This window comes from Rhipicephalus sanguineus, chromosome 1 (genome assembly GCF_013339695.2).
Source record: "Rhipicephalus sanguineus isolate Rsan-2018 chromosome 1, BIME_Rsan_1.4, whole genome shotgun sequence".
Lineage (NCBI taxonomy): Eukaryota > Metazoa > Arthropoda > Arachnida > Ixodida > Ixodidae > Rhipicephalus > Rhipicephalus sanguineus.
The window spans coordinates 16508578-16535680 of record NC_051176.1 but is presented as its reverse complement, the minus strand read 5'-3'; the positions used below and the strand labels follow the sequence as shown (position 1 = coordinate 16535680).

At 47.5% G+C, this 27103-nt stretch overlaps 1 pseudogene; it reads left to right on the top strand.

Annotated features, from left to right (window-relative positions):
- Nucleotides 1-4504: 4504 nt before the first annotated feature.
- Nucleotides 4505-8025, top strand: LOC119371619 (uncharacterized; annotated as a pseudogene).
- The last annotated feature ends 19078 nt before the right edge of the window (nucleotides 8026-27103 follow it).

Below are 27103 nucleotides of genomic sequence, written 5' to 3'. Positions count from 1 at the left end.
CGACGAGAGCACGACAATCAGCAAGCACTCGACGTTGATTGTGTATTTACGCCAGCTTCAAAAATGCAGAGCCAATTACAGTCTTCCTGGACCTTGTGGAGGCTGAGGATGCAACAGCAGCTGGCATAAAAGATGCCTTACGTACATGTTTGCATTCGCACGGTCTCACGGTGGACGTGCTGAAGGAAAAGCTGATCGCATTTGCATCGGACGGAGCTTCAGTTATGCTCGGGAAACAATCGGGCGTAGCGAAGTTCCTTGAAGACTCATTCCCTCACCTCATAACATGGCACTGCTGCGCACATCGTTTAGAACTAGCAGTCGGAGACTGTTCGAGATGTGGAAGGGATCAACCACTTCAAGATCTTCATGGATAAGTTGTACTGCTTGTATAGCAGTTCCCCGAAAAATCGCCGGGAACTTGAAAGCTGTGCAAAAGATCTCAACACGTCACTTTTGAGGATTGGAAAAGTTTTAGATACCATGTGGGTGGCTTCGAGCTTTCGATCGGTACATGCAGTGATGACGTCCTACCCCGCCCTGTACCGTCACTTTTTGAGCAGTTCCCGAGATATTAGGCGAGACACCAAAGAGCAGAGTCAATACAAGGGACTCTCAGAGAGGTTGTCGTCGGTTGAGTTTGTACAAAATCTGTCGCTCCTTTGTGACAGTTTGGCCGAGCTTTTGGAGCTCTCTTTGAGCTTACAGAAGACTGGAATCACCTTGCCAGAGGCGCACAACCTAATCACACGGCAAATAGCAGTTTTTGAGGCCAGAAAATGTCGACCAGGGAAATATGCAGTTGAAGCCAATGAGCAGAAAAAGTGATGACGTTCAAGGGCGTGGAACTGCACCGAGGCCACAAATGCAACAGGATCGTTAATCCAACACAATTTTACCAGAGCTTGGCAGACAACATGAGGACGCGGCTTCTTACAACCCAGTCTTCGCGTGTAAGCAGTAGCGGCACTGTACAAAAAAATGTTGCTGCTTACAAACTGCTCATCGACGACATAAAGGTGTTGAATCCGCTTTCATGGCCCGATGATCTCGACGTCCTTTACGGTGAGGACGAATTGCGTCGTCTGGCACAAAGGCTTCGCGTGCACGAGAATAACGCCGTTCAAGGCATGAGGGGGTACGTTGAAAACAGTGGCAAGAATGTTCCTTGCTTACTCAAACCTGTCGTGACGGCCACAAAGTGCATCCCTGTTTCAACTGCTGACTGTGAACGAGGATTCAGCGCCATGAACCATATAATGACACCGTCCAGGTCATCGCTCTCTGTTGAAAGGCTGTCAAAGCTGCTATTCATCACAACAAATGGCCCACCGCTGCAGCGATTTTGCCCTGATTCTTACGTAAACTCGTGGTTACTGTCGGGTAGGCACTCTGCGCTTGACGTCCGTGCTCCAATTCGAAAACCACATGTGTGGAAACAAGAACAGGAGGATTTCTGGAAGATTTTTTAGCGAGGACAATATTTTTACGTCCTTATAGCAAGTGCAGGTCACGTGTGCAATTTCGCAGAATTTCATATCGTTTGAATGTATAATAAAATTATGCAAAAGAGAGCGGACTAAGCAATTCGAATTTTTTATACTGTGTGACTTACGTAGGGTGCTTCAGCTAAAGGTAGCCAGGCTGTGAAATGCCGGTGATATATTGCTTTGCTTTTAATAGATGAGCTAACGGTAGCTGCGAGAGACGATCTGGCGTACAGCGTTGTGTGTCTTGTGTGTAACGCCCGCACTCTGCGTGACTATTCTATGCCGCAACGGAAGTGCCTGCGCTGCTGCAAGCGATATATATATATATATATATATATATATATATATATATATATATATATATATATATATATATATATATATATATATATATATATATATATATATATATATATATATATACTGGTCGCCATTCTATGAGGGCCCCCCCTCCACTGAAGGCAGACTTTAAGCCCTGACAGTATGTGTGTACTAGGCGCAGCGATGCAGATTGCTTATTTTCTCATCAGATCAGTGGAGTTCTCGGTGCCTACCGAACACATCGGGGTGATGGATCTAGGCCATCCTCAACCCATATATGTCGCATATGTATGCATGGCTCCCATCGCATGCGTGCGGTATCAAGCCGATGAAACACCATTGTGAATAACTTTTTTTTCCTAGCTGTTGTTTATGAAATATTTTTTTTCATTGCTGTGCTTTTCACATATCCTCTCATCAGTGAAAAGGAGTACCCGGTGCTATACAGAAGCACCAACATCTCCTAAATATCATATAAGCAAAAAAGTCTTTGTTTACGCCAGGAAAATCAATGCTCCTCACCACATAATGCTTCGCTGAACCGACCAATATGTTACGAATGCACACTGTCGGCTAAGTGTATATACAGTAAAACTCGCATACATCGGAATCAAAGGGCATCGCTAAATAGTTCGATATACCCGTAATTAAAAATGCATGAAATGCCTGTCTGAAGCTTAAATATAGTTGGTATATGTCTTGATACATACTGAGTATGTGCAGCTCAATGAAACGAAGACAAGAGGAGACACATAAACGACATGGCCAGTCTATGTCGTTTATGTGTCTTCTCCTGTCTTCGTTTCATTGTGCTGCACATACTCAGTATATATCAATAAATATTCATGCGTCTCAGGCTGTCCCTCGAGACAATTGTTCGTTCTAAGGCTGCTGTGAAGCCGTTAAAGTTTTCCCATTACTTAAATTTCATCAACCTGCTCGTGTGAAACGGGTACGTATAGGACCAGACAACACTTTGCGCCAATGAAGCAACCTGGCGATACATGTTTCCGGCAACTAACTGCAGCCACAGGTAGCAAGCTTCACAGCGTGGCATTTAGTTTTCGTCGCATTACATTCCTGTGTAGCGGTAAAACTTACAAAGCAATTCCTTCATTGTGGAGCGCAAAGAAATCTGTGCTGTGCACGCCGCCCATATTTTGACTCGTACCCTGCTTGTTTACGCCATGCTTGCACTGCCCCTTGGATTCAATGCGCTATATATTTACATTATATATGCGTGCTACAAGATGACAGATTCACTATAGTCAGCTTTTTCGCATTGCAGCTGTGTTATGCCACAAAGCATGTACTGTGCATCGACGATTCGTTGTGCAGCGAAGCCCACCAGCAGGGAAATCGTAACTGCCACATACGTTACCTGATGCTTTGTCTTCTTTAATTACAAAATAGGCGCCCACGCAGTGTCCAGTCACCGTACGAGCACCCAAACGTCTAATAAATGCGCAAGTGCATAGCAAAGGTTTCTTCAATTCTTCTACCTGCACGCAAACGAATTAGCAGCAAGCAACCCTCTACATCAGAGAACAGACCAAGCCACTTCTTGGAATAGCTTGGAATAGTGTCATGGAGAAACTTAATTATGCCAACAGAGATTATTACAAGATACCAATGAATCAGGTGGCCTCAAGCGTCATCGCATAGTGAACTTGCTGCACAATTGCGACCAGGCGCCACTACGGATGTCTACTTCAAACGCCAGCTGCTACATTTCAGGTCAAATAATAAATGCGCAGATGATGGATTTCTTAGCGCTGTTGATAGTCTTAACAAACTGTATAAATTCAAGCGAACACTCGCGAGGTAACATAAAGCAGGGCATACACAGACATTTTAATGCAACGCACGCTCTCGAGTGCCTAGAATTTCACCTCACTTGACGACCGTCGGACACATCGGATTCGAAGGGGATCGCGAAATAATTCGATATATCCATTATTACAAATGGAAAATACGCCTGTAAGCTTTAATATTCACACGTATCGGACAGTCTCATGAGATGACTGATTCCTTTAAGTTGCTTTGAAGCCGTAAATGTTTTATCAACCAATTTGCGGCGGCGAACCCTTCTCGGCCACGAAGGGCTAGAGCTTCACAGCGTGACGTTTAGTTTTCTTCGCATAACGCCACTGTGCAGCGGTGAAGCTTAACAAGGCAAATCCCTCATTCTGGAGCGCACTGAGTTATACCAGGCGCTTACATTGGAACACCATTGGAACACACATACACCCACACGTAGAGCAGTATGTCCCTTTCTTTCGCGCTTCATCCAAACTGACAGCAGAGTCGATGACGTCGTAATTGAGGCTGGTAGCCTTAGCAATCTCAGTCACTTCTAAACGAACACTCGCGAGGTAACAAAACAAAGCATGACACAGATACACAAAATCTTTAAAGAAGACATGCCATCAAGTGCATTATGGCATCTTCGACAATTCGCACCGGGGCGCACCAGTGCGCACCGGTGCGCCTGTATGTCTTCGATAAATCGCACCGGTGCGCATCGGTGCACACCCACCGTCCTCGGTAAACAGAGCGCACCCTGTGGGGGCACTTTTTTTGCTGCTCCGAGGTGCTCCGAGAAAATTGGCGGAGCAGCGCTGTGCAATCCCAGAATTCATTGCGTGCCGCGCGCGTTGCAGACGGTCAGCAGACGATGCGGAGCGGTAGGTATGGCGACAGCAAGAAAGCTAGCGCACCTCGAGTTTTTGGAGGTGGTCTTTTTGTCCAGTTCGTCTGATGATGACGACAGTGAAGATGAAATCTTGCTGAGCTTGGCTATCAGACCCAGCGATGAAACGCCGAAAGTGCGCGATTTCGTGGGGGAAATTGTCAAGCTCTACACTGACATCGACGTGAGTAAATATGTATATATGTACTCCTTAATAGCGCTGAATTCGTTTTGATTGCGATGTACTTCGGTTCCTTTCAGTTCCGGAAACACTTCCGAGTTCCAAGGAACGTATGCGATAGCCTTATAGCAGACTACGAGAGCTCGCAGTTCTACCCGAAAGCTGAGCGAGGACGTAGGCCGGAAAAGACTCCAGAAGAACATGTTTTGTCGTTTCTGTGGTAATTGTTTTCCTACAGATTTTTTTACGGCATCTGCGTACAATAATCAGCTAAGCAGAGTAACCTTGTGCAGGTTTGCTGGGAATAAAGCTTCTCTTAGGGCCGTTTCCGTGCTGTTTGGCATGGCGGAGAGCATTCTCCATGACATCATCGACCGTGTGGCCAACTTTTTCGACTGCATCAGCACCACTTCCCCGCAACTAAAGAAGAGAAAGTGTTGTCGAGCATCAGGTTCGAGCAGGTAATGGCGTTCGTCATAAACAGTCAGTCATCTCAAACGTGTGCGTGTGTGTTTTGTAGGGAGTGCCATGTGAAAAGCCGCTCTCTGTCTCTCTCTTTCCACACACATACGAGTTGCAAGGTCCGACATTTAACTTCCCCCTATTCTAGTTTGCAGGCTTTCCCGGAGTGTTGGGGTGCATCGACGGTACTTACGTAGAGACAAGATGCCCAGCCCACAAGATCGCGTCCACGTACACGAACAGACACGACAAGAAATGCGACAAAAAGTTTGTGGACGTTTTTCTGGGAAATACGGGAAAAACACGCGACTCGGAAGCCTTCAAACGATCTTTTGTAGTGAAAGACTTGCCCGGGATATGTGAGGGAGACCAATTTCATATATTAGGTGATGCGGCTTACCCTTTGAGGGAGTATTTAATGCCGGTCCGCGACTATGGCAACATCACACCAGATGAGATTGAATACAACTTTCGGCACAGCAAAACAAGAGTGCGCATCGAAAATGCGTTCGGTCTACTCAAGGGACGCTTCAGGCAGTTATTGTACCTAGAACTTTGGTCCGTAAAGAGAGCCACATTATTCATACTTGCGTGCTGTTTACTCCATAATTTGTGCATACAAGCAGGCGACACGTAGTTGGTAGATGATGAGGACACTGGCTGCTCACAGAACGACAGTAAACCAAACCCAAACGATCTTTTCGCCAGCGAGGACCCAAAAAGGGAGAAAGTTCTTCGCCGGTTGGTTGAATTAAAACGTAAAAAAATAGCGCGTCGTTTTAGTCAGGCACAGACGAAAAGTTGGATATGTTGTGGCACAGAACATGACGGCACAGCAACATGACGGACTGTACGCATGGCGCAAAGTCTGTGTTACCTAATCTGTGCACACAGTCTGTGGATTTGTTTTGTGACAACGCTGTCATTTTCGGATTCAGTGATGAGATATCATTGGTCTGCTCGGTTACAGGCTGCGGTTATCGATGGCATTTCTCCCTGTGTAACCGTTATGATATAATTAGTTTGTGTAACCAGTTTGTCTCCATTTCTTTGTAGTTTCCCTATATGTATATTTTCTGTGCTTTGTTTTATTGTCTCTTCCTGCTGGAAATTAATGATGTTCTGCCCGCAAAATATGAGCTCAGCGTTGTTTCATTAAACGATCAGTTGACAGCACCGCCTCGTATTGTCTCTTTCTGTGACCAGTGTGCTTTTGCGGTTGCCTTTGCTAATCACCAACTGGCCTGCACCCACACTCTTCTAAGCCACAAAGTGAACTTAATAAGTTCACACGTTTTTGTGTTCGTAAAATTATTTATAAAGGACTGGATGACACGGTAAATCAAGGCAACCTATAAGCGTAGAGGACTTAGCAACCGATTTATTTATTTATTTTGCACATATACACTGTCGACTGCCTTTTCATTTTCAGGCTTTGTGCAAGAGCAGGTACACGCGAATTGCGCGCACATGTGCCAGCAATACATATATTCCAGTCGACAAAAAAAAAAAAGAACAATACAAATGCAAACGTTATATATCACATGGGAAATAAAACAAAATAAGTTGTAATAGAATAGCTCGCTTCCTTGCAAGAATAAATATCCGTATGTACCTGACATTAAGCATCATTTTTTAGGGGCGAAGCTCCTTAAGGCGGCACCCGTTCGACCCTCGTAGTCGTAGTAGTCGTAGTGCGTAACCAGTCGTAACGCTAGTACCAGATCTTGACCTCCAAGGTGGTGCCGGTGGGAGATTTTTCCTGTGCGTTGTTGAACAATAAAAAATTCGCAGCGTGCGCGTTAACTAAAAGCCGAATTCTTTTGTCTCTCATTCCCCATTAGCAGCCATTGACATGTTCCAGTAGGAAACGGTAGTAGAAGTAGAAGTGTAAGTGTTAGCTAAAAGCAGACTTCTTCTGTCTCTCATTCCCATTAGCAGCCATTGTTTACCTCCAAAGTAGTGCCTGGTGAGATTTCTCCTGTGCATGATTAAACAATAAAAATTTTGTTGAAAACGCCGTTGATTGATCAAATAAACCAACGAAAGACGCCAGATGTTTTCTAAAAGCAAAACGAAAGAACGCCAGATGTTTCTAAAGCAAAACGAAAAGACGCCAGCTGCTTAACGAAAGACGCCAGAAGTTTTCTAAAGCAATGGTTTTCTGAACAATGAAAATTCACAGCGTACATGTAAAATTAAAGTGAGCTGCAAGTCGTCATAACTCTCATCGAACCTTTAGTATAAACGCGCCCGATCTCACGTCGGTGATGATGTACTGGGCAGAATTCACGGAAGATTCACGGTTTACCGATGAACCTCCGCAGCTTCGCCCACTCATCATCATTCACTCCGTGGATATGCTGTGATTTTTTCAGCTGCCAGAAAAGACCTGAATAAATCCATCTGTTCTTTGTGCCGGCGTTCCCTCTGTTGCTCACGGTCTTCATGTGTCTTCCACATCATTTCAGCTATTGCGTTAGGAGCTCTCTTTCTCGGAGCTGCCGCTTTGGCTATACTGCGCTTGCAGTTGCTGCTTTGAACTCTACTCTGCCTGGTCCCCTTAGGAGATCCGGCTTCAGGCTGTCATCGGCAGCCTCTATCTTTCTGAACTCTTCGCTATATTCCTCTTGAACGGGCTCGACGCCAGAGGACCTGTTATGGGCGCGTTGATGGCACCTCCGTTTTTTGACAGTCTTGAATCTGTTCTCGCATTGTTCTGGCGTTTTGGGAAGGCCAAGGGTGTCTTCAATGTCGAAGGATATGGCCCTCCACGTGGCTTTCTTGTTCTTGAAAAGCTTCATTGGGCCCACACGTCTAAGGTACTCGTGATATATGTCCAGGAGGAGTTTGGTTTCCCCCTCGGTCCATTCGCATGAAGCGTTGTCATTTCTTGCACAATCTGAAAATGTCCAAATAAAGTTGTGTAACTCCAATGAAAAGTACGAAACTACATTGCAAGCGAGCTAGCATCGAATAGGAAATGCGGCGCATGAACCGATGGTAGGCATGAAATTATAATTGTTAATTAATTGCCGTTAATTAATGTAAAACATGTGCTACAAGTATTCACCGCTATGTAAGGCATGTGCTAAGGCCATGGAAGAAAAGCGGTTGCCTTTTCATCTTGAAATACGGTGGTTGTCTTACACATTGATAGTGCTCGATAATGATATCCAATTTCGCGTGTATGCAGTTATCGCTCAACACAATTTTGCGGAGAGCCCTCAGCTATCTAGCAGTACGTAGACTACAGGGCTTGAGCGCAGTGGTGTACATGCATATATACGCGTACATTGCAGATAGCGCACATTTTCAACCCGCTCCCTTGAAAAATAAATAAATAAAAAATAATTAAAATATTGCATTTTGTGTGCATATATATGCTTTCGCATATAAAAATATTCAGACGAACGTACAGTGACACTCAATGTGAATTGCAACGCGACGTGGCCACCGTTAAATGGGCATACATATAAATGCTGTATACCACCGGCAAACGTACGTGAAATTGGCTTTGGAAATACCATAAGACAGTGTTCAGGTCCCCAATTGTTTTCTATGCCGGCGCTACCATGCAGTGTTGAAGCCACTTTGACCTCGGGCAGCATGTTGCAAGTCATATTGGACGGCACTGTACATACAGGGGGGCCAGACGACAACTCTTCCCGAAATAAAATTCTGAGTACATACGCCTCTGGCTGACTGCAGCAGACCCACCCAAGCTTGTGGGTTTAGGGTGGCCTGCAGAACTCGCCCCACCGGTTGACTCGTCGTCACTGTCGAGAAGCACCGGTGGCCCTACCACCGTTGACACATCGGCGCTCACTTGAGAAGCGGACGCCGGACGGACAGCTTCAGGCGCCGGTGCACTGGTAACAACTGCTTCCTTCTTCACATCGAGAGCTTGTCGTCGCGACGCCTCAGTGAGGGACGTGGCCAGTGTACTTGCTTTTGATGGGTCTGTTTGTCATAATAAAACACAACAGAAGTCACGCGTACGTTGTCGTCTGCTCGTTACCTATCTGCTGCATGCATTGCGAGTACTTTCTTGAGCGGTCAGTTACTTACCCGATAGAATTTCATCCAGTTGAGGTTTTGTCATTACAAGTGAATATTTTTTGCCGTCAACAATCACGTCTACTGACGCGCTCATCGTGGAGCAGACGATGCAAACCGCCGGCCAGAGCACAGTGGGGCGCACAGTTCAAAGCACACGCGTCACGCTAGGCGGCGCTAGAAGTGCGCACCGAAACGGTGCATCTTATCTTCGGTATTAATTCCATTTGCCCCTCCACGGAACCGGAGCCTTTTGCCCCCTTTTGGCTTTGGGGAAGTTCTCGACTGCTCCGGGGCACAATTACCGAAGATGCTATAACTTCAACTTTCAACTCGTCCTCTCGTTGCTCTCGTCAACTTGACTAGGGCTCGACCTAACCAAGGCCTTCGACACGGTCAGGCACGAACACATCCTCAACGAAATCTCCACTTTAGATCTCGGAGTAAATTTCCACAACTATGTACGATCGTTTTTGGCTGATTCCGATTTGGCTGATCCGATTCCCAGAAACATACGCCCGACCCACAAGAAGGACGGACAAAAGCGAGAGCCAAGGCCATACTCGCCAAGATCATGCGCAACGAAACGCAAGTCCTCTTTCCCAAGCAACCACAGATATCCCTCAGGAATCCAGTATATATCCGTTTCGGATGATCCGTAAATCTCCGCTGGAGCTCAATCGGAGGTCCGACAGATGTTGAAAAAAAAAACATTTTTGCAGATTCACAGGATATCCAGAACGGGATCCTGTCGTGGACATATTATGGACCTTATACGTATGTTGTGCCTGGATGTACAGGACTCACAGATTGAAACAACAAGCACAAAGCAACACTCAAATAAGGAAGAGACACGTACACAGGAAGGGCGTCTACGTGTCTGTTTCTTACTCGAGCATTCCTTTACATTTGTTCAGATGCCCAAGTTAAGTTATCACCAACTAGCCCAAGTGTCTGCGTCAGAATAACGACTGGTATGCACAATTGCTCGAGTTAGGTGCGTTATGTTGCTACAAATGCAGCTGCCAAAAGTAATATTGCCTCTGATATGAGGGTTAAAGTTGAATTTACACCAATACGACACGAACTGAACATGCTAGAAATGAAACTGCATTCATAACTTAGCTTTAAATTGCACAGTTTCAACTGTGAGCGCTGGACAATGCCTAAGTGTGATGGAAAGCATAAGGGTGCGGGCCCAGAGCGACTCACCAAGGAATGCAATTGATACCCAAGTGCACTCAGGCAAGTAAATTATATATATATTTAAAGATAAATAAAATACAAAACAAAACAATGCAAATACAATACAAAACAATGCACAGGCATTGCGTGTAAACGCAAGGCAGTGACATTTTCATAGGTCTTCAGAAATGTTGTGCACGGTTTTTAAATGAAGTAGAAGACCAGCAGAAGATGCATATACTAGTTCTTATTTCAGTTATTTGGGCTGCCATATGTGCAGTTACACAACTAAACTGTTTACTGGCAATTAGGTCATATTGCTACATGCATATTGCCAGCCCCTCGAACCATGCGCGTATGAGCCGGACGAAGAGAAGGAAGGTCTCTCTCCGCTCGGGCTCTGAGCTGTCGGCCAATCCCCTGCATTGGGTATGAGCCATGCACAGAGGACAACAACAACAACAACCGGTCAGCGCTGCAACCGCTACTGTAAATATATCGTGTGAATAGTCTACGGACTACAGTCTACCGAGTCGTCATTCACGTAACAGTATAATAGAACGATCAAGCGAACAAGTCAATAATATATTTCGATTAGTAAGGGGTATACATGAAAATATTTTATTGTACGTGGTACCTCAATGATATTTCTGGGTTCTAAACCTAGTAGTGGGTTCTCGATTATGCGTCCCCCGGATTTGCGACGACCCGCATTTCACGACGAATCGGTTTGGTCCCAGCAAAATCCCCATAGAAATAACGTATTAAAAACCTTCGTTTTACGACGCAATTTTACACCGACCCCGCACCTTACCACGACTTTGATTCCGTCCGAGAAAAGAAATCACCTTCTTTACTCGTATATGAACGCTGACCAAGTATTTGCGAGTGCACAATAAGGACTATCGTTCCCCTACGTTGACAATTACAAAAGTAGAGAGTGAGACAGTAAATTTATTCTCCTGGCAGTTCATGCGCTTCTGCAATCCAGTTTTCCTGGCTTTTAAGATAGCTTCTGGATACGCCTCGGGTGCGTGCGTATCCAAGGTCGTTACCTAGACAAGCTCTCTCCACACTGAGTAGCTTCAGCTGACCGGTCATTGAGATCCAGATATTTTCACGTTTTCGGTCCGTGGAAGCTTTTCCTGGTCTACATACAGCTGGTCTCCTGCCCTTGTTTGCGGCACTCGCAGTCACAGGTCTTTAGCACGCAAAAGGACGCGACGCAGCTATTTTCACCATGCAAAATAACTTTCGCTTGACATGAACGTTCATAATAGGCTGTTTCTAGGGTTACGTCCAGACGTAACTGTAGTCACCGCTATCGTTACGTCCAGACTAAAGTCGCTAGATTTTTTTCTGTTGAAGAGCAGGGAAAATCTAGGGACTCTAGTCATGTGGCTTTCCACAAACATGAGTACATTATTTTCCTCTTGCTCAGTGAAGGCCCTCTGCGCCCTTCGGGCGCGGCAACCTAATCGTGGCTTCGCCCTCGCTTCGCGAGTGCGGCCATTTCGCTAACGCTCAATGGCCGGTTGGCAGGGTCACGGTCACACGCTACTGGCCGCTGTCGCGGCCACGCGCTGTGCGCGCCTGCCCCTTCGGGGCAGGCGGAGGCGCACGTAACCCAAGAGCCGCGTCGCGCTTCTCTGGCAACAGACTTCAGCAACACCTGAGACCAAAAAAAATAAATAAAAGAAAAAAATTGCACCAGCAGCGAGGCTCGAACCAACGTCCTCGCAGTTCCGAGTACGACACGCTAGCCGCTGCGCCACTGAGGCCAATCGGTTCGGTAGGTCTAACGGGCTGTATTTGTATTGCCACGCTGGACGTAACTTTTAAGACTCGTTATTCTTACGTCCAGACGTAACTGCAACGGCTCGTTTCGTTACGTCTAGACGTAACGCTAGACACTCCCTTCATAGTAACAGCGGGACATCACTAGTTGCACTTCACGGGGGCACAAATACGATGCACACCGCTCAGTCGAGCACGAAAGCAGGGTTGCCAGGTACTCGGAGAGCTACCCGCCAAATTTCCGCCCGTTAATAGCCCAAAAGTAGCCAAACGTAATTAATAAAAAATAGCCCAAAATAGCCAAAGAGCGCAAATATAGAAAAAGGTTTCTATTTATTATAATTTATACACAGAGAGTTTATAGATGTCTCCAATTGTGCTGCTGCTTGCAAGATCGCGTGTGTGGTGCAGGTAGCAGAAATAGAAAGGAAATGTCACTTTATTTGCTAGAATTTCTGTTTTCTTGTTGCTCTTTATTAATTTGTTTTCTTTGAAGTGACGACACAATGTGAGGATTGTAGTCAAAGGAATGGAGAACCCCATGGAGGAGATGAATGTTTTTAGTAATTGCTCATTTGGTATTTCACTACGTTTTTTTTATGTAGCGGCCGTGGTTTAAAGCAAATAACTAAAGCTAAATGATGCGGATAACATTCAGAGCATAAGTTGGAATCCACATCAAGCTAAGCTAAAGTAAAGCGGTAAATTATAACCTTTAAAATCAACGGTGATGCGTAAAATCTGGTGATAGTAGGCATAGCACAGAAAAACGTTACGAGGGTCCAAGTTACTTCTTGCGTGCTATCTTGTACACTTTATATTTAAATCCACAAATTTATTCGCCATGAGAAGGAACAACTTAGCAGCATCGCGAAACCCGGCAAAAGAAGCTTCGCCTTAAAAGTCAGGGAATATATTCATTATTACTGACTACCGTAATTGTCTGGTGGACGCTGCTGATACCTGAAGAATGCAAACACACAGGTAAAGGATAGTAGAAAGAGTGAAGTAAAGATAACTGTGTACGTAAACACTTGATTCACAACGAACTGGAGGCACAAAACCACCACTAAAGAGGAGAAAGGGCACTGAAAAACAAGCGTTTGAAGCGAAGGCAGGTAATAGCCCAAAAGTAGCCAAATAGCCAACGACAAAAAATCCCGCCAAGTCCACAAAAATGTAGCCCAATTTGGCTATTTATAGCCCAACCTGGCAACCCTGCACGAAAGCATTCTACGCAAACTTGTGCTCTGTCACCATTATGTGATGGCGATGACACTGCGTCTGACTCCCCTGACGGGAGGCTGTGATCAACGCGGTTTCGGTTTCGTTTTCACACACAGGCAACTTTCGAACTCGATTGATAGGGAGAAAGACGCGCACTGGGTTCAATTTTTTGAAGTTGAGGATGACGATTCGCTCATACCTCTTTCAACTAAGTAATGCTGCCGGTCGCTGCCATTTTCAAAAATAATTTTATCTACCTTCATTGGAAAAGCACAGGGTCGTGTCGTGGGCTTATTCAGGTGGTCTGTTCCCCTTTTCTGGCCAAGGCTGATTGCCACTGCCTATATTTTTAGCTTTTCGATTATACGACGGTTTTGCGTGGACCCTTCAAAGTCGTATAATCGGGGTTCCACTGTAAATAATTTTCTGGTTATGACCTGTGACGATGCCCATTGCCATGTTAAGAAAGCTGCCGTTTCAGCTTATGTAGTGAATACACGTTCATTTGTGGACTTCTTCACAAAGTCATACATGAATATCCTTTGAAGATTCATAATCGATTATAACTTGTCTGTATGTCACAACTCCAAAAATGGATATCCACTATGGTATCTCTAATGTTCATCCAATGAATGTCCCACACTGGCACTGGACGTTGGGCTCTTTCATGGATACTGAGCGGATATCCGTGGTTGCCTGGGTTGTTGACGCTGCAAGATATTGGAATCGAGGCGCTTACGCCGTCTCCGTGGTGGACGCCCATGGCTCGCTCGTCAACGCAGCCACGGTAGTTACCAACTTCACCCACGAAGCAGAAGAAATGGCCATTGCAGTGGCCCTTCTAAGCTGCACGGGAGCCTCTATCATTCACTCGGACTCCAGAACAGCCATAAGAACTTTGTCGGCTGCCCTCGTCTCTTCGAAGGCAGCTACGGTTGTCAACAAGCTCTTCTACCAAGAAAGGGGCGAAGATAATTTCCCGTCCTCACAAGTTACATGGTTCCCGGCTCACATGGGAAACATTTCCGGTTCTCCTTCCTGCAACTGACCCAAACGAGCGGGCACACCAACTGGCGCGAGAGCTCACTTTCCGCGTCTGCGGTCCACCCCCTCGCCTCAATGCAGCCTGCAGGAACCTCGATAACAAAGACCCGCTCGTGTCATACCACGAACTCACCACTAATCATAGGTTAGGACGTCGAACTTTTCCTCCTCCTCACACAAAACTCAACAGAGCACAAGCAATCACTTACAGACAGTTGCAGACTCGAACATACATAACACCGACGACACTAAGCAGGATCAATCCTGACTTTCCTGCTGTATGCTCGCACTGTGGCCACGAATATAACAATTTCGAGCACATGCTCTGGCTGTGCCCTGCCAACGCGGGTACAGACTTTTCTGACCAGTCCTCATGGGACTCAGCGCTTCAAAGCACAGAGCTCATAGCTCAGCTCAAGGCTGTCCAGAGGGCCCGGGCCGTCGCCGAAGGGCTCTGTCTACCGGCCCCGACCTGGGTGGAGCCGCCGGATTGATTGGCGGGGCCTTCGGCACTGCTTTCTTTCACCTCAGGACCTGAATAAAGTGGGGAGGCAGAGGCTGAATCGAACGCTATAAACAAAGAGTTGGAAAAAGAACTAGCAGAAATGAAAAAAATTATGCTACAACATCATCAGCGGATTGTAGCTCTAGAAGAAGAAAACAGTAGATTGAGGGCAGAAAACACCACTCTCAAAAACGGGCGAGGTATCAAAATAGATAGTATAGAAGAACAAGTGGCAGACATGGAGGAAGAGGCTAACACGCCAGTCAAACGCGAGGCCACAGACGATAACCAGACGATCACAGTTAAAAAGACTAAGTCCAATAAAACTATAGAGAAAAGACAGGATGCACTCGACAGGAAAATTGACAGTCTCGAAGACAAACTAGATATCCTAGATTCAAGTTTTAAAGACATGGCTGCACAAATTACCCAGCAAGTTACACAGGCTATTATGACCCAAATACAACAACAATTTAACACAATAGCTACTAGATTTACCGATATTGAGACTTGTATGCAGACGTGGGGACCTCAAACCAGTGGAGGCGGCCTCATCAAAACAACCAGTAAGCCATATATGAGACCCTCGACATCTACAGTGGAGGGGACCGGAAAACCGTAACTGGCACCATGGATCGACACGACCATTATACTAGCTGGCAATGGAACTGTCGAGGCTACAGTAGAAAAAGATCCAACTTACATCAATACCTAATTAATAAGGAACATCCTGATGTCATATTGTTACAAGAGACACACTGTAAGGCCAAATTATCTGGGTACAGATCATTCTGGAGTGCCGACGGGGAGACAAGAGTTGTCACCACTCTAGTGAAACGTCACCACACGGTCGTACAGCATGATACAGGTATTGCGGATGTAGACAATTTATTAATCGAGTTAATACCTCCTAGGAAAATAATCAAAGTTTATTTATTCTTAATGTTTACAGCAACCCAAGAAATAGACATCCCAATTTCCGATCACTTCTCTGCAAGACCCTCTCTATCGCGGATGGCAGAGCCTTATTATTGGGGGGGGGGGGGGGATTTTAACGCTCAACACATGGCATGGGGATACAAATATCAAAACCCCAAAGGCGGACAGCTATGGCTAGATGCACAACAACAGGACCTTACTCTCATCACAGACCCTTTGACTCCTACGAGGCGAGGGTCTAGTGTTAGTGTGGATACTACGCCAGATCTCACCTTTACCAAGAACAATAAGGATGCAAAATGGCTCAACACGCTACAAGATCTAGGCAGCGATCACAGTATCCTCGAAATCACTGTAAAAGCAGGGCCACGCAAGTCTAAGGGCAAGCAGCTCAAAATTGTAGACTGGGACAAACTCAGACAAATTCGCAAGGAAAAGGATAATACTATCTCAGATATAGGGGACTGGAGCACGCAGCTTAAAGGGGTACTGACACAAAATTTCGCGGCCGAGATAGCCTGCTGGATCGACTCCCGTGTACGTGCGTGTACCATCTGCAAAATATCGGCAGCGAATAAAGCTTGGAAGGTATTTTATATGAATTTTGAAGTTCGCGAGCGCGATCCAGCATTATAGGCCGCACCTAGTGCATTGACACCCTCGGAGGTGACCCGAGGTGACCCCCCTACTTCCCCTACGTAACCGTTGCAGCCGGCACAAGTTACGATGACGTCGTAGCCGCCATTTTTGTTTTGACGCGCTTCCCGACGAATCGCTCCTCGCCAGCGGGTCAAACATGAAGTGATTCGCCACGTTAGACGTCGAAAATTCCTTCGATCCCCGCCGCAAGAAAATCGTCGCCATCAGACGACGATGAGCCCGACGACGACAGACCGCGCGGAAATGCGTCACTGTTCTCTGTGCTCACGTGACCGAGCGTTTCACTCGCTAGGTGGTGATAGTTACACCCGGCGGCTTGCCGTTTTTGGAGCTCTGTCAAACCGAAACTGACGCTGTGTCGGTAATGAGGAGCTTGTAATTAATTATCTTTCGCTCGCTACAGCAAACGATGTGCCGTGTTATGACTAACAGGCCCCCAGCAACACATTGCAGCAAAAAAAACGCGGCGCGAAAATTTTTGTGTCAGGACTCCTTTAAACAGGATGTTAACACAAGTCATCCCCCAGGAAGCGCAAATGGAACAGGTGGACAGTAAACTTTTACATATGTGGGAAGCAAAACAATCTCCTGAGAAGATGGAAAACCCAGAGAAACAACAGGACGCTCCGACGAAGGCTAGCTCGGCTTAACAGAGACATAGAAACATACGCACAACAGCTCTGCAAACAACAATGGGAGGAAACATGCACCTCTATGGATAAACACTTAGGGCTATCCAGAACTTGGAACCTTCTCAGGTACCTTTTGAGTCCCGAGGACACTAACGCCACGTATAGACAAAACATAAACAAAATATTACACGCATATGAAAACACCGAAGAAGATTTTATTGATGAGGCAGCCGCACGGTATTTATCTCGGGATAAGCCAGCAATACACCCACATTACACAGGCACCAAAAACGCACAACTAGACGCAGAGATTAGTGAAGCGGAGCTGAGATCACCTTTACAAAAGGTTAATACCAATTCGGCTCCAGGTCTTGACGGTATAACAAACAAGATGATCAGAAATCTCGATGATGCTTCTCTAGAACAACTTACCAAGTACATTAACGACTGCTGGGAATCAGGCACAATACCACAACAATGGAAAACGGCTCAGATTATTCTAATACCTAAACCAGGCAAGCGGCTACAGTTGGAGAACTTGAGACCCATCTCGCTCACTTCCTGCCTGGGAAAACTTATGGAACACGTTGTCCTAACAAGACTAACAAACTATCTCGAAGACAACGACGTTCTTCCGCCAACCATGTTGGGCTTCCGGAGAAAGTTGTCGACACAGGATGCAATGCTCCAACTTAAACATGAAATCATAGATAACACAAGTCGAAACACCAAAGCTATTCTAGGATTAGACCTAAAGAAAGCTTTTGACAGTGTTACGCACGAAACAATATTAAATAGAATAACAGAGCTAGGCCTAGGCCAGCGAGTATACACCTATATTCGAGACTTCCTAACTAACCGAAAAGCACGTATTAAGATAGGAGACATTGTGTCCGAGGAACTACAGCTCGGAAGCGCAGGTACGCCCCAAGGGCCAGTAATCTCTCCGATGCTGCTTAATCTTGCTCTGATTGGCTTACCAGCAAAGCTACAGGAAATCGACGGCCTCCATCATACCATCTATGCTGACGATATTACCTTATGGGTGAGCGATGGCAGTGATTGACAAGTTGAAAATACATTACAACGTGCGATAGAAACAGTATACTTATCAGGAACCGGGCTGGCGTGTTCGGCAGAGAAATCTGAGCTCCTCATTTATAAACCATCACGACGTGGCCGAAAACCACGCAATTACGAGGAAAAGAACAACAAATTCACCTCACTACGGCGGATGGTAAACCTATACCCAAGGTGGACAGGATCAGAGTGTTGGGACTCATTATTGAAAGTAACGGCCATAATGGAGAGACCACACGCAAATGAGACGATGTAACGTCTCAAATCATGCGGCTACTTAAACGCATCGCCAGCAAATATAGCGGAATGAAAGAAGGCAATCTGCTTAGATTATTCCAAGCTTTTGTAATAAGCAGAATAGTTTACGTAGCATCATACTTACGATGGCACTCATCAGAAAGATACAAATTAGATTGTTTAATCAGGAAAATATACAAGCAAGCAATTGGACTCTCCATCACCACTAGCAACGATAGTCTACTGCAGCTAGGTCTTCACAATACACTGGATGAGCTAATCGAGGCACAGCGCATCGCACAATACGAACGCCTATCCAAAACTAAAACAGGCAGGCAAATATTGGATCGGCTAGGTATTACTTATCACACCCAACATAGCGTCAAAGTAGATATGCCCAGACATATTAGAGGCGTGATAACCGTGCTTCCTATACCCAAGAATATGCATCCCGCCCACCATCAGGGCAGACGGGAAAGCAGAGCACGCGATATACAAAAGAAATTTGGTCACAGCATGGACACCGTATTTGTAGATGCAGCTAGATACAGACACAAGCGCACCTACACAGCCGTGGTGATAAATTATGAGGGAAAATGTTTGACGAGTGCTACCGTCAGTACGCCACACGTAGAAACCGCAGAGGAAATAGCTATCGCATTAGCCATAGCACAAACACAAGCGGACGTGATCGTCAGTGATTCGCAGACGGCGATACGAAACTTTGCAATCTCCCCAGAGGCACTTCAAATTCTAAAACTCGGTAATAATCAAGAAAAAAGTGTCCATCTGATATGGACACCCGCTCACACACTATCAGATGGTAGTAATGAGGCGGCGCACCGCATGGCTCGAGGGCTTACAGACCGAGCATCGATTAGTGCCGTCTCAGGGAATACCGATGAGTGGGAGTGGGAAGATAGAATGACCACATTTCACGAAATTACAGTACACCATAGATTGCAGAGGCGTACATTCCCACCGCCTCACCCGAAATTAAGCAAGAAACAGTCTGTCGAATGGCGGCAGTTACCCAGTAAACCACAAATATCTCTGCGATGTAGATCCAAATGTCTAAATCTATGAATGACATCTGCGAGACGTCCCAGACACGCACATTTTTTGCGCTAAAATTTATGAACGTCTATGGTATGCTGTTTCTACCAAAAAAATAGACGGCTTATAGATTTTGTAATATGACCTCTAATATATGTTGCAGAAGCTTTACAATTCCACAGCCCATAGATTTTATTTGATAACCTCTAGAGAACATTACCCAGAGGTCAGGTGTTGCAAGCACTCGTAGACGCGGGAAATGGACAAATGAAAGATTTATTTGACGATATGACAAATGAAAAGTTTTATTTTTGAGTTTCGCGCCGAAGCCGCGTCGATGTTACGTCACTGATTATATAACCTTGTTTTATCCTTCAGTTTCTGGTCACACTGATTCACTTCAAGTCTGACAATCGAGACCACCCATATTTTATTCTCTGGCTTCTTCTAAAATATATTCATTTGTACCAATTAATAAGCAATTATGTGGGTCTTAGCAGACCCTTTCAATATCTCTGACGTCACTGGAAGTTGGCACGGGAACTTGAAGCCGTATTGTCACGCGTATATTGGCACGGGAACTTGAAGCCGTATTGTCACGCGTATATATATATATATATATATATTGCACGTTTTGATGATGATGATGATGATGAATTGTGGTCCTGCCCTTTGTAACGGGTAGGCAGCTCTCAAGTGCTTTAACCAGAAAAAAAAAGGAAAAAGGAAATAAAAAAGACGTCGAGAGAACAGAGAGATAGGAGAGAGAGAAAAAAAACTGATACACACACAAAACGAGTTATCACGTTTGCAACATCCAGCTAGTGTCACCTTGCAGACCGGCTACATTGATCATCTACATCGTCTGCGCGTCGGCATTGTCTGCCCGTTCTGCGCCACCACTGCACCAATCTTTGTTTTGTGACGTGGGCCGCTCTGGCCACCGCTGTGTTCTTGTCCGTATCTCTTCGGAATCCCAGTGCCAGCGGGAAGGTGGTGCCCTCTACGTGACCCGGGCACAAGTCAGCGCAGCGGAGGACGAGGTGTTCTGTGGTCTCCTCCTCAACGCCGCATATTCGGCATATGGCCCCGGCCACGTCCGCAGATGTGTCGAACCTACGAAGGTATCCCAACGTACGCAGCGCTCCTGCACGTGCCTCAAAAAGGAGTGCACTGCCACAGCTGTTGTCGTAAAGGGGCTCCATGCCAATGTCGGCCTTGTGAGTGCGGTATGTGAGCAGTGTGGATTTGTCTTCCATGGCACGCCGCCACTGCTCCGTCTCCTCCTCACACACCTGCGTCTTCACGGCATGGGCCCACTTGTACATCTTGTCCTCAATCACAGGTTTTGCAGAGAAGCCGAACTTTCTTTTCAGGTTGCCCAGGCGTCTGCACCACTGCGTTTGTGTGCCGGTAAGGCTCGCATATCTGAACAGTCGCCGGGGCCACCGTTCGTCGTCCATGAGTCGCAGGCGTCCTTCGTATGTAGCCTTACTTCTCGCCTCGCGCGCCTCAAATGTGGACCATCCTAAGTCACCCTGGATGGCCTCTATGGCGACACGCCCGTGGCATCCAAGGGCCATACGGCCCACCTCCCGTTGGCCACGCTCCAGCCATTGCCTGGTTTTCACAGTGAGGCACAGTATGGCATTGGCAAATGTGAGGCCTGGGACGTGTATAGCCTTCCACAAGTCTCGGATGAGGAGGAAACGGTTGCATCCCCATAGACTTTTCCGGCTCAGCACGTTTGCTGCTCTCTGCGAAGTCTTGCGCAGGTTTTCTTCATGCACCCCCAACAAGTCACCGGAGGTGCTCAATACCACCCCGAGGTATCGATATTCAGTGGCCCACTGTATCTGATCTCCTCCTGGCAGGTATATGTTGGCGGTAGGATGGGAGCCTGACAGCTGTAACGCCGCAGACTTCTTTGCATTGAAGGCCAAGTCTAGGTGATACAGATGGGTCGCAGCGAGGGTGACCAGTTGTTGCAGGTCCGTTGGGCTTTCGGCTAGCAGGACCAGGTCGTCAGCATAAACTAAACCCGGCAGCTTCCAAGTCACGGGCATTCCATCGTACAAGTGGGTGAATGAGAAGCCGATACCGGATGCTAGGAGCATATGTTCCAGTCTAGAAACATAGATCATGTATAGCAGGGGTGACAGAGGGCAGCCCTGCTTAAGTCCCCGTGTTACCATTACTGGTCTGGACTGGGCTCCGTCAAAGCACGCTATAACTGAGTTATCTTTGTACAGCCGTCGCATTAGGCCGACCCACACCTCTGACATTCCGACCTCCGCCATCCGCTGGAATAGGGATTCATGTGGGACACTGTCATATGCCTTAGCTACGTCAAGAAAGCAACCATACAGGTTTCTGGACTCCTTGCGAGCCATTTCTATGGTTTGCATCAGCACGAAGAGGTTGTCTTCCAGGCGTCGGTCAGCTCGGAACCCGTTCTGCAAGTCGGTGAGCACGTTGTTGTTCTCTGCCCACCCACTCATCCAGGCCTTCAATACCTGTGCAAATACACGGTATAGGACGCTTGTTACAGTCAAAGGCCTGTAGTCTCGTAGAAGCCCAGCATCTCCACCTTTCTTTCTCACCAGGCACACCCTTCCTGTTCGCCAGGCTGTAGGGACTGTGTCACCCGCCACGATGTCAGAGAAGATGTCGGCAAGGTGATCTCGGGCAGCATCCCCCAGGTGTTTTACAACACCGGCGGGTATGCCATCGAGTCCTTTGGCCGTGTGTACATAAATGCGTGCGATTGCCCTGTCCACCGCTCTTCGTGTCACTTGCCATTTCATGGTCTCATATTCGGGGCAGTGGATTTCTGCTTCATTCTCCTCTGCGGCCACGCAGGCTGACTGTGTGGGTTGGTACAGACGATGCATATGTTCTGTAAGATGTTCCGAGAGATCACAGACGGCCATATCCGTCTCCTCATTCCGAATCCGCGGCATGGCTGCCCTCCTGTCGAGCGATGACACATATGTCCAAAACCGCCGGGAGCCGTTTCGCCTGTCTTCAGTTAAGGCTTTCAGCTGCTTGCCATTGTGCTCGGCAATCTTGCGTTGCACTATTGCTTGCATAGCTCTTTTGCAGTCCAGGTACCTCTGCCAGAGCTCTGCACATTCGTGTGGAAGGAGTGTCCTTACCGCTTTTCTGTGTAGGCGATTCGCCTCCCGTCGAGCACTTAGTGCCACTTGGACCTCCTTGTCCCACCATGGCTTCCGGCGCACACCTCCACGGGAGTTAACGCATACTTCATGTGCTTCCATTATCTGTTGCAAAGCTTCTACATACTGGTCATAGGAAGGAGACTCCAGATTCATGAGCCGGCCTTCAAACTCTTGAGCGATGTCATCATATGTCTCTTCCGGTAGGTAGCGTGCAGCCGGCTCACAACAGTCGGTCCGTTTTTGGCGCCATGCGGAAGTCGAGAAGGTCAATTTAATTCAGTTATGATCACTTCCCCGACTGAACTTCCCCTCCTCGTCTATTGTGATTGATGTAACGTGGCGGGACAGCTTTGGTGACATAAGTACATAGTCGATGCATGAATGGCTGTTCCTAGCACACCACGTGAATTCACCCTCGCAGTCAGAGCGAAGGTTGGCTATTTCCAAGTTCAGTTCACGAGCTGTCAGGTCCACCAGGTCTCCGTTAAAATCCTAGAACCCGTCCAGAGCTTGTAGATGACCATTGAAGTCGCCCATGAGTAGAACTTCTCTGTCAGCTGCCCATCGTTGTACATCCATTGACACACATTCCATAATTCGAGCATTTCCATCATGCTGTCCATTGGTCACTGCGAGGTAAACCACACCTACTATCACGGGAATCCCTAGGATGCTACCACGGAGCCACATGTGTTCAGTGCATGGGCAGGTCAATCTATCCCACATCGCACCGGACCGCCACAGGATACCTATTCCCCCACCTTTGCGTGTATTCCCTTCGCGGTTGGAGCCTGACCATTCCCAGTTTGGATGTACTGGGGGTTCCTCCAGCCCACGAAGGTGCGTCTCTGTTAGCGCATAAAGTTCCATTTTTTCACTGTCTAGCATCGCATATAGCTCTTCCCACTTGCTCGGCTTTCTTGCGCCATGTACATTGAGAAGACCCACGTTGGTTTCCCTTACACGTAGGCCACAGTGGTGGCGGCGACGGTGTACATGCTTTACTCCTGACTGGAAGGACGAGGGGGCTTTCTGCGCTTCCCCTGGTCCTGTTTCCCTGTCATCTGTAGCATCGCCTGTCCGAGGGCTGTCATAAGCGGTGCCAAGGGGTGCGAGTACCCGCTTGTCCGTTTCCGTCGTACTGTAGGTCCAACCGGCTGGAGTCCTAAAAAAACACAAAGCCTGTGTCCCAGGCGTGTGCCCAGCTCCTCAGCAGCGCTGGCTTTGTAGAGCAAGCTGTGTACCCCACCTGTCGGTGCTCGCGTGGTGCTTACAAACTCCACCTGTTGGCCCAGTTCGTCGCAGACTTTCCTGAGCTTCTCGTTCCACAGCTTGCATTTTCTCTGCATTATGTCATTACAATGTTCCGGTTCAGGAACACCGTACACAATGAAGCGATGTTTATTGGCTCTCGCCTGCCACGTCTGCATCCTGGACTTCAGCTCTTGTATTGGAATATCTGGGGAGGCATCATTGTCCACGATATCGCTGCTTCCACAATGTACGACCACAACTGCCTCTGGTGCGCTCCAAATGTCCACCGCAGCATCCATTTCAGCCATCACCTTCTGGAGGGTGGCATCCTTCCATGTGCGGTACTGCACAAGTTTGTTCCACTTCACAGTGCGTAGTGTGGTGTGCCTCATTCTGAAGGCATTCCTGTCTCCATATATGAAAGCACGCCGACTTTTGTTCAGTGGCTCTCTGAAGCGCTCCTGTTGTTTGAGCTCCTCTGGAGGATCTCATTTCGCTCGAGCTCTTGCCCAGGTCATTACGCTTTTTGTTTCTCAAGGTGGGCCTCCACTCCTGGACCTCCAACGCACATTCGTCATCCACTTGGCTGCACTCTTCCCCTCTCGGTTCAAGTGACCCTGGGCAGCTTCCCGGAGCTGCCTGGTTAGGCTCCTTGTCACGTGCGCGACGTTTCTTGTCTTCCTTCTGGGGCAAACGCGACGTCGCACTGTCTGTTGCAGCATGATGCGACCCTTCAAGCTTTTCGGTCTGGGACCCTTCCGTCGCGCTCTTCAGGTCATCAAGCTGTGTCTGCAGCTGAGAAACCCGCGCCTGGAGTTCTTCTCGCATGCGAGTCTCCCGGCCCAGCTGAGAGAGGGCGTCGCTCAGCCTTGTCTCTGTATTCTCTAGCTGGTGGTTTCCGGAGCGCCTTCTCTCGGCGAGAGTGCTTACAGTGTTGCGTAAGGCTAATTTACAAATTACAAAATTAAACTGCAAGGTAATTTTTTCTCTTGTGTCCGTTTAAATTTGCATGGGCCCCTGGAAACAGAGCGCATATATTTTATATCAGCTACACCCGTACTATCTGTAGTCATTTCTCTCTATGTATTAATCACCTGCTGCATGAGAAAATTCAGTTTAGTCGCAAGGGTGAATCAATGCGAACTGAGACCAGCAGGTAACTCATTTAACATCCGACGTGACGTAACTCAACAAAATGGTTGGCGTGGGAAACGCGGGCGCTACAGCGAACGAGGCGACCTTCGTACGTTATATCTCTTCAACGCAAATTGAGCGGTGAGAACACAGCACAGACAAGGGTATGTGAACCGTCGTATAATACCTATCAAGATAACACGCGCGCGACCGCGCCTGGCCGCTCAATGTACGCTGTTTCAGCCGGAGCCACGCCCCCCTTCCCGGGACCCCTCATCATGCCCCTCATGGACCTTTCGCGCGACGGAAGACGACAGGCGTTTGCAGTGCCACGGCCGCTGGATGAAAGCGCTCTTTTATCCAGCGCCGGCCGTGGCAGTGCACAAACCTTGCAGTGCACAAAAATCGAACTTCAGGGCGCAGGCAAGGAACTGTCCTCCGAGCTTCAGCTGCCACTCTCAGAGGCTATGCTTTTCAATATCACGATCCCGTGTTATTCAAAGCAATACCAAGGAGACCTGAAGCTTTCCTCGCTGAGCAGAACAATGGCCTTAATATATGCGTGATTTAATTCAGTAGGCGCCGTGCAGGCGTAAATTTCAACGCCACTTTTTCGACAGCAAGACACAAAACCGACGTCAAATGACGTCACGGCCGCCATGTTTGAAACAATTTTTTAGTTTACATGTTAGCCGCATTAGCCGTTTTTAACGGTATTGGCGCTGTTGTCGCGGTTATCGCTTTTGGCGGCATGGAGCATGGAGGAAGGCATAGAGTTTCTATGGAGGAAGGAGAGGCCCTGACGTCACATTCGTGAAGCCTCCACATCGCAAACACCCGCATCGCCTCCTAGCGAAGGAGCCTCGAAACATTTCGCGATTTCCGCCGTGTCGTTTGCAAGCGCATGCGCGATTCGAGCCTTTTTTTTTTTTTCGCCGTGCAAGCGGCGCCGCGGCGCAGTCGATTCATGCATGCTGCTCCTTGTGTGCGTTCTTTAGGAAAGCTACGCGATGCCCAGCTGTTGCGTATGGTTGCGTATACCCGGTGCAAATCGCGTGCACTGCGGAAAGTACCGGGTGCCACTTTTCATGTGTACGTACACGTTCCCTTCATTGCTGATCACTAATGCATGGTATTTTCATGCGAAGCTCTCGGATGTGCGCTCTGTTTTCTCGTTGTGTCAACTCAGAACACACGCGCACTTTTGTTTTTGGCGTCTGACGCGCCGTACATAACATGCGCCGAAGGCATCGTGCGTTTTTAGTGGCTGTGTCGTTCAACGAAAGGGCAATAAACTTATGTTGTTGTTATCGGACTACGTGATGTATGTATTGTGCGGTGTGCGCTCGCTGCGTGCTTGTTGTGTGCGTACTGGAATTACAAACTTTACGTGCACGATCGCGTATACAATACAGCGGTGTCCTCTTTTCGACGTGAAGTTACGTCAACTATAGGTTGGCGTTGCGCCGAATAGCTACTACGCTCACTACGCTCACAACCGCTAATCCGGCAACAGATCGGAAAATCGGGCTACGAGAAAGGGAAGACCTAACGCCCAGCAGAACGTGTAAGTCACTGCTAGGTGAGTTCGAATACGATGATGCAGGGGCTGAACGTTTTTGATCACGGCACGTACCGGTATTCTGTACTGTTGCACAAAAACGCTCCACGAAGAATTTCAGCACGCCGCGCTCGGGCCTGCCACGCACGAACAGCCTTGTAAACGTCTGCTTACAACATTTTACTGCGTGCGAACCGCACAATACGCGCTGAGTTTACGCCGGGACTACAAATCTGCCCAGAAGCTAATCACCGCGGAGAGCACGCCGCGGGGCGTCTGCTGTTTTGTTTGCCCCATACCGGTTTGTTTGCCCCATAAATCTGACGTCACTTCCGCCACACTTCTCGCAATGCATTGAAATAGGATAGGGCCTCTCCTTAGTATGCGGGCTGCTTATGTTTATGT